Raw genomic sequence first — 17356 nt, 5'->3', positions numbered from 1 at the left:
CACAGACAAACACAGACAGACACAGAAAACACAGAGAGACACAGAGAGACACAGACGGACAAAGACAAATAAAGACAGACACAGACAGACAAAGACAAAAACAGAGAGACACAGACGGACACAGATAAACACAGAAGGACACTGACAAACACAGATAAACACAAACGGACACAGATAAACACAGACAGACACAGACAAACACAGATGGACACAGACAAACACAGACAGACACAGACAGACACAGATAAACACAAACGGACACAGATAAACACAGAAGGACACTGACAAACACAGATAAACACAAACGGACACAGATAAACACAGACGGACACAGACAAAGACAGACAAACACAAACTCAGAAAAACACAGACGGACATAGACAAACACAGACAAACCCAGACGTACACAGACAGACACAGACAAACACACACAAACACAGACAGACAAGGACAAACACAGATAAATACAGAGGGACACAGAAAAAAACAGGCAGACACAGACAAACAGCGACGGACACAGACAAACACAGAAAAACACAGACAGACACAGACAAACACAGACAGATACAGAAAAACACAGACGGACACAGACAAACACAGACAAGCACAGACAGACACAGACAAACAGACAGACACAGACAAACAAAGACAAACACAGACAGACGAAGACAGACACAGACAGACAAAGACAGACACAGAGAGACACAGACGGACAAAGATAAACACAGAGAGACACAGCCGGACACAGACAAACACAGACAGACACAGACAAACACAGACAAACACAGACAGACAAAGACAAACACAGACAAACACAGACAGACACAGACAAACAAAGACAGACACAGACAAACACAGACAAACACAGACAGACACAGACAAACACAGACAAACACAGACAGACACAGACAACCACAGACGGACACAGACAAACACAGACAGACACAGACAGACAAAGACAAACACATACGGACACAGACGGATACAGACGGATACAGAAAAACACAGATAAACAAAGACAGACACAGAGAAACACAGACGGACACAGACAAACACAGATAAACACAAACGGACACAGATAAACACAGACGGACACAGACAAAGACAGACAAACACAGAAAAACACAGACGGACATAGACAAACACAGACAAACACAGACGGACACAGACAGACACAGAGAAACACAGACAAACACAGACAGACAAGGAAAAACACAGATAAACACAGAGGGACACAGAAAAAAACAGACAGACACAGACAAACAGCGACGGACACAGACAAACACAGACAGAAGCAGACAAACACAGACAGACAAAGACAGACAAGGACAGACAAAGACAAACACAGAAAAACACAGACGGACATAGACAAACACAGACAGACACAGAGAGACACAGAGAAACACAGACAAACACAGACAAACACAGACAGACAGAGACAAACACAGACGGACACAGACAAACACAGACGGACACAGACAAACACAGACAGACAGAGACAAACACAGACGGACACAGAAAAACACAGACGGACACAGACAAACACAGATAAACACAGACGGACAAAGATAAACACAAACTGACACAGACAAACACAGATAAACACAGACAAACACATAGAGAAACAGACAAACACAGACGGACACAGACAAAAAACGAGAGACACAGAAAAACACAGACAAACACAGACAAACACAGACGGACACAGACAAACACAGAAAGACAGACACAGACGGACACAGACAAACACAGACAGACAAAGACAGTCACAGAAAAACAAAGACAAACACAGATAAACACTGACAGACACAGACAAACACAGACAAACACAGACGGACACAGACAAACACAGACATACACAGATAAACACAGATAAACACAGACGGACAAAGACAAACACAGACAAACACAGAAAAACACAGACGGACACATACAAACACAGATAAACACAGAGAGACACACACAAACACAGACAGACACAGACAGATACAGGCAGAAAAAGACGGACACACACAAACAAAGACAGACACAGAAAAACACAAACAAACAAAGACCAACACAGACAAACACAGACAGACACAGAAAAACACAGATAAACACAGACAGACACAGAGAAACACAGACGGACACAGACAAACACAGATAAACACAGACGGACACAGATAAACACACACGGACACAGACAAACACAGACAGACAAGGACAAACACAGATAAACACAGAGGGACACAGAAAAAAACAGACAGACACAGACAAACACAGACAAACACAGACGGACACAGACAAACAAAGACAGAAGCAGACAAACACAGAAAGACAAAGACAAACACAGAAAAACACAGACGGACATAGACAACACAGACGAACACAGACAAACACAGACGGACACAGACAAACACAGACAGACAGAGACAAACACAGACGGACACAGAAAAACACAGACGGACACAGGCAAACACAGAAAAACACAGACGGACAAAGATAAACACAGACAGACACAGACAAACACAAAGTGACACAGACAAATACAGATATACACAGACAAACGCAGAGAGACACAGACAAACACAGACGGACACAGACAAAAACAGAGAGACACAGAAAAACACAGACAAACACAGACGGATACAGACAAACACAGACAGACAGAGACAGACACAGACGGACACAGACAAACACAGACAAAGACAGACACAGAAAAACACAGAAAAACACAGACAAACACAGATAAACACTGACAGACACGGACAAACACAGACAAACACAGACGGACACAGACAAACACAGACATACACAGATAAACACAGACGGACACAGACAAAGACAGACAAACACAAACACAGAAAAACACAGACGGACATAGACAAACACAGACAAACACAGACGGACACAGACAGACACAGAGAAACACAGACAAACACAGACAGTCAAGGACAAACACAGATAAACACAGAGGGACACAGAAAAAAACAGACAGACACAGACAAACAGCGACGGACACAGACAAACACAGACAGAAGCAGACAAACACAGACAGACAAAGACAGACAAAGACAGACAAAGACAAACACAGAAAAACACAGACGGACATAGACAAACACAGACAGACACAGAGAGACACAGAGAAACACAGACAAACACAGACAAACACAGACAGACAGAGACAAACACAGACGGACACAGACAAACACAGACGGACACAGACAAACACAGACAGACAGAGACAAACACAGACGGACACAGAAAAACACAGACGGACACAGACAAACACAGATAAACACAGACGGACAAAGATAAACACAAACTGACACAGACAAACACAGATAAACACAGACAAACACATAGAGAAACAGACAAACACAGACGGACACAGACAAAAAACGAGAGACACAGAAAAACACAGACAAACACAGACAAACACAGACGGACACAGACAAACACAGAAAGACAGATACAGACGGACACAGACAAACACAGACAGACAAAGACAGTCACAGAAAAACAAAGACAAACACAGATAAACACTGACAGACACAGACAAACACAGACAAACACAGACGGACACAGACAAACACAGACATACACAGATAAACACAGATAAACACAGACGGACAAAGACAAACACAGACAAACACAGAAAAACACAGACGGACACATACAAACACAGATAAACACAGAGAGACACACACAAACACAGACAGACACAGACAGATACAGGCAGAAAAAGACGGACACACACAAACAAAGACAGACACAGAAAAACACAAACAAACAAAGACCAACACAGACAAACACAGACAGACACAGAAAAACACAGATAAACACAGACAGACACAGAGAAACACAGACGGACACAGACAAACACAGATAAACACAGACGGACACAGATAAACACACACGGACACAGACAAACACAGACAGACAAGGACAAACACAGATAAACACAGAGGGACACAGAAAAAAACAGACAGACACAGACAAACACAGACAAACACAGACGGACACAGACAAACAAAGACAGAAGCAGACAAACACAGAAAGACAAAGACAAACACAGAAAAACACAGACGGACATAGACAACACAGACGAACACAGACAAACACAGACGGACACAGACAAACACAGACAGACAGAGACAAACACAGACGGACACAGAAAAACACAGACGGACACAGGCAAACACAGAAAAACATAGACGGACAAAGATAAACACAGACAGACACAGACAAACACAAAGTGACACAGACAAATACAGATATACACAGACAAACGCAGAGAGACACAGACAAACACAGACGGACACAGACAAAAACAGAGAGACACAGAAAAACACAGACAAACACAGACGGATACAGACAAACACAGACAGACAGAGACAGACACAGACGGACACAGACAAACACAGACAAAGACAGACACAGAAAAACACAGAAAAACACAGACAAACACAGATAAACACTGACAGACACGGACAAACACAGACAAACACAGACGGACACAGACAAACACAGACATACACAGATAAACACAGATAAACACAGACGGACACAGACAAACACAGAAAAACACAGACAGACACAGATAGACAAAGACAAACACAGAGAGGCACAGCCGGACACAGTAAAACACAGACAGACACAAACAGACACACACAGACATAGACGGACAAAGAAAAACACAGGCGGACACAGACGGACACAGAAAAACACAGGCGGACACAGACAAACACGGACAAATACAGACAAACACAGACAGACACAGAAAAAGACAGACAGACACACACAAACACAGATAAACACAGACAGACACAGACAGACACAGACAGAAAAAGACGGACACACGCAAACAAAGACAGACAAAGACAAACACACACAAACAAAGACAGACACAGACAAACACAGACAGACACAGAAAAACACAGATAAACACAGACAAACACAGAGAAACACAGACGGACACAGATAAACACAGACGGACACAGACAAACACAGACAGACAAAGACAGTCACAGAAAAACAAAGACAAACACAGATAAACACTGACAGACACAGACAAACACAGACAAACACAGACGGACACAGACAAACACAGACATACACAGATAAACACAGATAAACACAGACGGACAAAGACAAACACAGACAAACACAGAAAAACACAGACGGACACATACAAACACAGATAAACACAGACGGACACACACAAACAAAGACAGACACAGAAAAACACAAACAAACAAAGACCAACACAGACAAACACAGACAGACACAGAAAAACACAGATAAACACAGACAGACACAGAGAAACACAGACGGACACAGACAAACACAGATAAACACAGACGGACACAGATAAACACACACGGACACAGACAAACACAGACAGACAAGGACAAACACAGATAAACACAGAGGGACACAGAAAAAAACAGACAGACACAGACAAACACAGACAAACACAGACGGACACAGACAAACAAAGACAGAAGCAGACAAACACAGAAAGACAAAGACAAACACAGAAAAACACAGACGGACATAGACAACACAGACGAACACAGACAAACACAGACGGACACAGACAAACACAGACAGACAGAGAGAAACACAGACGGACACAGAAAAACACAGATGGACACAGGCAAACACAGAAAAACACAGACGGACAAAGATAAACACAGACAGACACAGACAAACACAAAGTGACACAGACAAATACAGATATACACAGACAAACGCAGAGAGACACAGACAAACACAGACGGACACAGACAAAAACAGAGAGACACAGAAAAACACAGACAAACACAGACGGATACAGACAAACACAGACAGACAGAGACAGACACAGACGGACACAGACAAACACAGACAAAGACAGACACAGAAAAACACAGAAAAACACAGACAAACACAGATATACACTGACAGACACGGACAAACACAGACGGACACAGACAAACACAGACATACACAGATAAACACAGACGGACACAGACAAAGACAGACAAACACAAACACAGAAAAACACAGACGGACATAGACAAACACAGACAAACACAGACGGACACAGACAGACACAGAGAAACACAGACAAACACAGACAGACAAGGACAAACACAGATAAACACAGAGGGACACAGAAAAAAACAGACAGACACAGACAAACAGCGACGGACACAGACAAACACAGACAGAAGCAGACAAACACAGACAGACAAAGACAGACAAAGACAGACAAAGACAAACACAGAAAAACACAGACGGACATAGACAAACACAGACAGACACAGAGAGACACAGAGAAACACAGACAAACACAGACAAACACAGACAGACAGAGACAAACACAGACGGACACAGACGGACACAGACGGACACAGACAAACACAGACGGACACAGACAAACACAGACAGACAGAGACAAACACAGACGGACACAGAAAAACACAGACGGACACAGACAAACACAGATAAACACAGACGGACAAAGATAAACACAAACTGACACAGACAAACACAGATAAACACAGACAAACACATAGAGAAACAGACAAACACAGACGGACACAGACAAAAAACGAGAGACACAGAAAAACACAGACAAACACAGACAAACACAGACGGACACAGACAAACACAGAAAGACAGACACAGACGGACACAGACAAACACAGACAGACAAAGACAGTCACAGAAAAACAAAGACAAACACAGATAAACACTGACAGACACAGACAAACACAGACAAACACAGACGGACACAGACAAACACAGACATACACAGATAAACACAGATAAACACAGATAAACACAGACGGACACATACAAACACAGATAAACACAGAGAGACACACACAAACACAGACAGACACAGACAGATACAGGCAGAAAAAGACGGACACACACAAACAAAGACAGACACAGAAAAACACAAACAAACAAAGACCAACACAGACAAACACAGACAGACACAGAAAAACACAGATAAACACAGACAGACACAGAGAAACACAGACGGACACAGACAAACACAGATAAACACAGACAGACACAGATAAACACACACGGACACAGACAAACACAGACAGACAAGGACAAACACAGATAAACACAGAGGGACACAGAAAAAAACAGACAGACACAGACAAACACAGACAAACACAGACGGACACAGACAAACAAAGACAGAAGCAGACAAACACAGAAAGACAAAGACAAACACAGAAAAACACAGACGGACATAGACAACACAGACGAACACAGACAAACACAGACAGACAGAGACAAACACAGACGGACACAGAAAAACACAGACGAACACAGGCAAACACAGAAAAACACAGACGGACAAAGATAAACACAGACAGACACAGACAAACACAAAGTGACACAGACAAATACAGATATACACAGACAAACGCAGAGAGACACAGACAAACACAGACGGACACAGACAAAAACAGAGAGACACAGAAAAACACAGACAAACACAGACGGATACAGACAAACACAGACAGACAGAGACAGACACAGACGGACACAGACAAACACAGACAAAGACAGACACAGAAAAACACAGAAAAACACAGACAAACACAGATAAACACTGACAGACACGGACAAACACAGACAAACACAGACGGACACAGACAAACACAGACATACACAGATAAACACAGATAAACACAGACGGACACAGACAAACACAGAAAAACACAGACAGACACAGATAGACAAAGACAAACACAGAGAGGCACAGCCGGACACAGTAAAACACAGACAGACACAAACAGACACACACAGACATAGACGGACACAGAAAAACACAGGCGGACACAGACGGACACAGAAAAACACAGGCGGACACAGACAAACACGGACAAATACAGACAAACACAGACAGACACAGAAAAAGACAGACAGACACACACAAACACAGATAAACACAGACAGACACAGACAGACACAGACAGAAAAAGACGGACACACGCAAACAAAGACAGACAAAGACAAACACACACAAACAAAGACAGACACAGACAAACACAGACAGACACAGAAAAACACAGATAAACACAGACAAACACAGAGAAACACAGACGGACACAGATAAACACAGACGGACACAGACAAACACAGACAGACAAGGACAAACACAGACAAACACAGAGGGACACAGAAAAAAACAAACATACACAGACAAACACAGACAAACACAGACGGACACAGACAAACACAGACAAACACAGACAGACAAAGACAAACACAGAGAGACACAGACGGACAAAGACAAACAAAGAGAGACACAGCCGGACACAGACAAACACAGAAAGACACAGATAGACAAAGAGAGACACAGACAAACACAGACAGACACAGAAAAACACAGACGGACACAGACAAACACAGACAAGCACAGACAGACACAGACAAACACAGACAGACACAGACGGACACAGACAAACACAGACAGACACAGAAAACACAGACAAGCACAGACAGACACAGACAAACACAGACAGACACAGACGGACACAGACAGACACAGACAGCCAAAGACAAACACAGAGAGACACAGACGGACAAAGACAAACACAGAGAGACACAAACAAAGACAGACACAGACCAACAGAGATGAACACAGACAAACACAGACAGACAAAGACAAACACAGACAAATACAGACTAACACAGACAAACACAGACAGACACAGACAAACGCAAACAGACACAGACAAACACAGACAGACAAAGACAAACACAGAGAGACACAGACGGACAAAGACAAACACAGAGAGACACAGCCGGACACAGAAAAACACAGACAGACACAGACAAACAAAGACAGAAGCAGACAAACACAGAAAGACAAAGACAAACACAGAAAAACACAGACGGACATAGACAACACAGACGAACACAGACAAACACAGACGGACACAGACAAACACAGACAGACAGAGACAAACACAGACGGACACAGAAAAACACAGACGGACACAGGCAAACACAGAAAAACACAGACGGACAAAGATAAACACAGACAGACACAGACAAACACAAAGTGACACAGACAAATACAGATATACACAGACAAACGCAGAGAGACACAGACAAACACAGACGGACACAGACAAAAACAGAGAGACACAGAAAAACACAGACAAACACAGACGGATACAGACAAACACAGACAGACAGAGACAGACACAGACGGACACAGACAAACACAGACAAAGACAGACACAGAAAAACACAGAAAAACACAGACAAACACAGATAAACACTGACAGACACGGACAAACACAGACAAACACAGACGGACACAGACAAACACAGACATACACAGATAAACACAGATAAACACAGACGGACACAGACAAACACAGAAAAACACAGACAGACACAGATAGACAAAGACAAACACAGAGAGGCACAGCCGGACACAGTAAAACACAGACAGACACAAACAGACACACACAGACATAGACGGACAAAGAAAAACACAGGCGGACACAGACGGACACAGAAAAACACAGGCGGACACAGACAAACACGGACAAATACAGACAAACACAGACAGACACAGAAAAAGACAGACAGACACACACAAACACAGATAAACACAGACAGACACAGACAGACACAGACAGAAAAAGACGGACACACGCAAACAAAGACAGACAAAGACAAACACACACAAACAAAGACAGACACAGACAAACACAGACAGACACAGAAAAACACAGATAAACACAGACAAACACAGAGAAACACAGACGGACACAGATAAACACAGACGGACACAGACAAACACAGACAGACAAAGACAGTCACAGAAAAACAAAGACAAACACAGATAAACACTGACAGACACAGACAAACACAGACAAACACAGACGGACACAGACAAACACAGACATACACAGATAAACACAGACGGACAAAGACAAACACAGACAAACACAGAAAAACACAGACGGACACATACAAACACAGATAAACACAGACGGACACACACAAACAAAGACAGACACAGAAAAACACAAACAAACAAAGACCAACACAGACAAACACAGACAGACACAGAAAAACACAGATAAACACAGACAGACACAGAGAAACACAGACGGACACAGACAAACACAGATAAACACAGACGGACACAGATAAACACACACGGACACAGACAAACACAGACAGACAAGGACAAACACAGATAAACACAGAGGGACACAGAAAAAAACAGACAGACACAGACAAACACAGACAAACACAGACGGACACAGACAAACAAAGACAGAAGCAGACAAACACAGAAAGACAAAGACAAACACAGAAAAACACAGACGGACATAGACAACACAGACGAACACAGACAAACACAGACGGACACAGACAAACACAGACAGACAGAGAGAAACACAGACGGACACAGAAAAACACAGATGGACACAGGCAAACACAGAAAAACACAGACGGACAAAGATAAACACAGACAGACACAGACAAACACAAAGTGACACAGACAAATACAGATATACACAGACAAACGCAGAGAGACACAGACAAACACAGACGGACACAGACAAAAACAGAGAGACACAGAAAAACACAGACAAACACAGACGGATACAGACAAACACAGACAGACAGAGACAGACACAGACGGACACAGACAAACACAGACAAAGACAGACACAGAAAAACACAGAAAAACACAGACAAACACAGATATACACTGACAGACACGGACAAACACAGACGGACACAGACAAACACAGACATACACAGATAAACACAGACGGACACAGACAAAGACAGACAAACACAAACACAGAAAAACACAGACGGACATAGACAAACACAGACAAACACAGACGGACACAGACAGACACAGAGAAACACAGACAAACACAGACAGACAAGGACAAACACAGATAAACACAGAGGGACACAGAAAAAAACAGACAGACACAGACAAACAGCGACGGACACAGACAAACACAGACAGAAGCAGACAAACACAGACAGACAAAGACAGACAAAGACAGACAAAGACAAACACAGAAAAACACAGACGGACATAGACAAACACAGAAAGACACAGAGAGACACAGAGAAACACAGACAAACACAGACAAACACAGACAGACAGAGACAAACACAGACGGACACAGACGGACACAGACGGACACAGACAAACACAGACGGACACAGACAAACACAGACAGACAGAGACAAACACAGACGGACACAGAAAAACACAGACGGACACAGACAAACACAGATAAACACAGACGGACAAAGATAAACACAAACTGACACAGACAAACACAGATAAACACAGACAAACACATAGAGAAACAGACAAACACAGACGGACACAGACAAAAAACGAGAGACACAGAAAAACACAGACAAACACAGACAAACACAGACGTACACAGACAAACACAGAAAGACAGACACAGACGGACACAGACAAACACAGACAGACAAAGACAGTCACAGAAAAACAAAGACAAACACAGATAAACACTGACAGACACAGACAAACACAGACAAACACAGACGGACACAGACAAACACAGACATACACAGATAAACACAGATAAACACAGATAAACACAGACGGACAAAGACAAACACAGACAAACACAGAAAAACACAGACGGACACATACAAACACAGATAAACACAGAGAGACACACACAAACACAGACAGACACAGACAGATACAGGCAGAAAAAGACGGACACACACAAACAAAGACAGACACAGAAAAACACAAACAAACAAAGACCAACACAGACAAACACAGACAGACACAGAAAAACACAGATAAACACAGACAGACACAGAGAAACACAGACGGACACAGACAAACACAGATAAACACAGACAGACACAGATAAACACACACGGACACAGACAAACACAGACAGACAAGGACAAACACAGATAAACACAGAGGGACACAGAAAAAAACAGACAGACACAGACAAACACAGACAAACACAGACGGACACAGACAAACAAAGACAGAAGCAGACAAACACAGAAAGACAAAGACAAACACAGAAAAACACAGACGGACATAGACAACACAGACGAACACAGACAAACACAGACGGACACAGACAAACACAGACAGACAGAGACAAACACAGACGGACACAGAAAAACACAGACGAACACAGGCAAACACAGAAAAACACAGACGGACAAAGATAAACACAGACAGACACAGACAAACACAAAGTGACACAGACAAATACAGATATACACAGACAAACGCAGAGAGACACAGACAAACACAGACGGACACAGACAAAAACAGAGAGACACAGAAAAACACAGACAAACACAGACGGATACAGACAAACACAGACAGACAGAGACAGACACAGACGGACACAGACAAACACAGACAAAGACAGACACAGAAAAACACAGAAAAACACAGACAAACACAGATAAACACTGACAGACACGGACAAACACAGACAAACACAGACGGACACAGACAAACACAGACATACACAGATAAACACAGATAAACACAGACGGACACAGACAAACACAGAAAAACACAGACAGACACAGATAGACAAAGACAAACACAGAGAGGCACAGCCGGACACAGTAAAACACAGACAGACACAAACAGACACACACAGACATAGACGGACACAGAAAAACACAGGCGGACACAGACGGACACAGAAAAACACAGGCGGACACAGACAAACACGGACAAATACAGACAAACACAGACAGACACAGAAAAAGACAGACAGACACACACAAACACAGATAAACACAGACAGACACAGACAGACACAGACAGAAAAAGACGGACACACGCAAACAAAGACAGACAAAGACAAACACACACAAACAAAGACAGACACAGACAAACACAGACAGACACAGAAAAACACAGATAAACACAGACAAACACAGAGAAACACAGACGGACACAGATAAACACAGACGGACACAGACAAACACAGACAGACAAGGACAAACACAGACAAACACAGAGGGACACAGAAAAAAACAAACATACACAGACAAACACAGACAAACACAGACGGACACAGACAAACACAGACAAACACAGACAGACAAAGACAAACACAGAGAGACACAGACGGACAAAGACAAACAAAGAGAGACACAGCCGGACACAGACAAACACAGAAAGACACAGATAGACAAAGAGAGACACAGACAAACACAGACAGACACAGAAAAACACAGACGGACACAGACAAACACAGACAAGCACAGACAGACACAGACAAACACAGACAGACACAGACGGACACAGACAAACACAGACAGACACAGAAAACACAGACAAGCACAGACAGACACAGACAAACACAGACAGACACAGACGGACACAGACAGACACAGACAGCCAAAGACAAACACAGAGAGACACAGACGGACAAAGACAAACACAGAGAGACACAAACAAAGACAGACACAGACCAACAGAGATGAACACAGACAAACACAGACAGACAAAGACAAACACAGACAAATACAGACTAACACAGACAAACACAGACAGACACAGACAAACGCAAACAGACACAGACAAACACAGACAGACAAAGACAAACACAGAGAGACACAGACGGACAAAGACAAACACAGAGAGACACAGCCGGACACAGAAAAACACAGACAGACACAGACAAACAAAGACAGAAGCAGACAAACACAGAAAGACAAAGACAAACACAGAAAAACACAGACGGACAAAGACAAACACAGACAAACACAGAAAAACACAGACGGACACATACAAACACAGATAAACACAGAGAGACACACACAAACACAGACAGACACAGACAGATACAGGCAGAAAAAGACGGACACACACAAACAAAGACAGACACAGAAAAACACAAACAAACAAAGACCAACACAGACAAACACAGACAGACACAGAAAAACACAGATAAACACAGACAGACACAGAGAAACACAGACGGACACAGACAAACACAGATAAACACAGACAGACACAGATAAACACACACGGACACAGACAAACACAGACAGACAAGGACAAACACAGATAAACACAGAGGGACACAGAAAAAAACAGACAGACACAGACAAACACAGACAAACACAGACGGACACAGACAAACAAAGACAGAAGCAGACAAACACAGAAAGACAAAGACAAACACAGAAAAACACAGACGGACATAGACAACACAGACGAACACAGACAAACACAGACGGACACAGACAAACACAGACAGACAGAGACAAACACAGACGGACACAGAAAAACACAGACGAACACAGGCAAACACAGAAAAACACAGACGGACAAAGATAAACACAGACAGACACAGACAAACACAAAGTGACACAGACAAATACAGATATACACAGACAAACGCAGAGAGACACAGACAAACACAGACGGACACAGACAAAAACAGAGAGACACAGAAAAACACAGACAAACACAGACGGATACAGACAAACACAGACAGACAGAGACAGACACAGACGGACACAGACAAACACAGACAAAGACAGACACAGAAAAACACAGAAAAACACAGACAAACACAGATAAACACTGACAGACACGGACAAACACAGACAAACACAGACGGACACAGACAAACACAGACATACACAGATAAACACAGATAAACACAGACGGACACAGACAAACACAGAAAAACACAGACAGACACAGATAGACAAAGACAAACACAGAGAGGCACAGCCGGACACAGTAAAACACAGACAGACACAAACAGACACACACAGACATAGACGGACACAGAAAAACACAGGCGGACACAGACGGACACAGAAAAACACAGGCGGACACAGACAAACACGGACAAATACAGACAAACACAGACAGACACAGAAAAAGACAGACAGACACACACAAACACAGATAAACACAGACAGACACAGACAGACACAGACAGAAAAAGACGGACACACGCAAACAAAGACAGACAAAGACAAACACACACAAACAAAGACAGACACAGACAAACACAGACAGACACAGAAAAACACAGATAAACACAGACAAACACAGAGAAACACAGACGGACACAGATAAACACAGACGGACACAGACAAACACAGACAGACAAGGACAAACACAGACAAACACAGAGGGACACAGAAAAAAACAAACATACACAGACAAACACAGACAAACACAGACGGACACAGACAAACACAGACAAACACAGACAGACAAAGACAAACACAGAGAGACACAGACGGACAAAGACAAACAAAGAGAGACACAGCCGGACACAGACAAACACAGAAAGACACAGATAGACAAAGAGAGACACAGACAAACACAGACAGACACAGAAAAACACAGACGGACACAGACAAACACAGACAAGCACAGACAGACACAGACAAACACAGACAGACACAGACGGACACAGACAAACACAGACAGACACAGAAAACACAGACAAGCACAGACAGACACAGACAAACACAGACAGACACAGACGGACACAGACAGACACAGACAGCCAAAGACAAACACAGAGAGACACAGACGGACAAAGACAAACACAGAGAGACACAAACAAAGACAGACACAGACCAACAGAGATGAACACAGACAAACACAGACAGACAAAGACAAACACAGACAAATACAGACTAACACAGACAAACACAGACAGACACAGACAAACGCAAACAGACACAGACAAACACAGACAGACAAAGACAAACACAGAGAGACACAGACGGACAAAGACAAACACAGAGAGACACAGCCGGACACAGAAAAACACAGACAGACACAGACAAACAAAGACAGAAGCAGACAAACACAGAAAGACAAAGACAAACACAGAAAAACACAGACGGACATAGACAACACAGACGAACACAGACAAACACAGACGGACACAGACAAACACAGACAGACAGAGACAAACACAGACGGACACAGAAAAACACAGACGAACACAGGCAAACACAGAAAAACACAGACGGACAAAGATAAACACAGACAGACACAGACAAACACAAAGTGACACAGACAAATACAGATATACACAGACAAACGCAGAGAGACACAGACAAACACAGACGGACACAGACAAAAACAGAGAGACACAGAAAAACACAGACAAACACAGACGGATACAGACAAACACAGACAGACAGAGACAGACACAGACGGACACAGACAAACACAGACAAAGACAGACACAGAAAAACACAGAAAAACACAGACAAACACAGATAAACACTGACAGACACGGACAAACACAGACAAACACAGACGGACACAGACAAACACAGACATACACAGATAAACACAGATAAACACAGACGGACACAGACAAACACAGAAAAACACAGACAGACACAGATAGACAAAGACAAACACAGAGAGGCACAGCCGGACACAGTAAAACACAGACAGACACAAACAGACACACACAGACATAGACGGACACAGAAAAACACAGGCGGACACAGACGGACACAGAAAAACACAGGCGGACACAGACAAACACGGACAAATACAGACAAACACAGACAGACACAGAAAAAGACAGACAGACACACACAAACACAGATAAACACAGACAGACACAGACAGACACAGACAGAAAAAGACGGACACACGCAAACAAAGACAGACAAAGACAAACACACACAAACAAAGACAGACACAGACAAACACAGACAGACACAGAAAAACACAGATAAACACAGACAAACACAGAGAAACACAGACGGACACAGATAAACACAGACGGACACAGACAAACACAGACAGACAAGGACAAACACAGACAAACACAGAGGGACACAGAAAAAAACAAACATACACAGACAAACACAGACAAACACAGACGGACACAGACAAACACAGACAAACACAGACAGACAAAGACAAACACAGAGAGACACAGACGGACAAAGACAAACACAGAGAGACACAGCCGGACACAGACAAACACAGAAAGACACAGATAGACAAAGAGAGACACAGACAAACACAGACAGACACAGAAAAACACAGACGGACACAGACAAACACAGACAAGCACAGACAGACACAGACAAACACAGACAGACACAGACGGACACAGACAAACACAGACAGACACAGAAAACACAGACAAGCACAGACAGACACAGACAAACACAGACAGACACAGACGGACACAGACAGACACAGACAGCCAAAGACAAACACAGAGAGACACAGACGGACAAAGACAAACACAGAGAGACACAAACAAAGACAGACACAGACCAACAGAGATGAACACAGACAAACACA

The sequence above is a fragment of the Leuresthes tenuis genome, unplaced genomic scaffold, assembly GCF_036924035.1.
Source record: "Leuresthes tenuis unplaced genomic scaffold, fLeuTen1.0.hap1 SCAF_3, whole genome shotgun sequence".
Taxonomy (NCBI): domain Eukaryota; kingdom Metazoa; phylum Chordata; class Actinopteri; order Atheriniformes; family Atherinopsidae; genus Leuresthes; species Leuresthes tenuis.
This window is presented reverse-complemented; position numbering follows the sequence as displayed.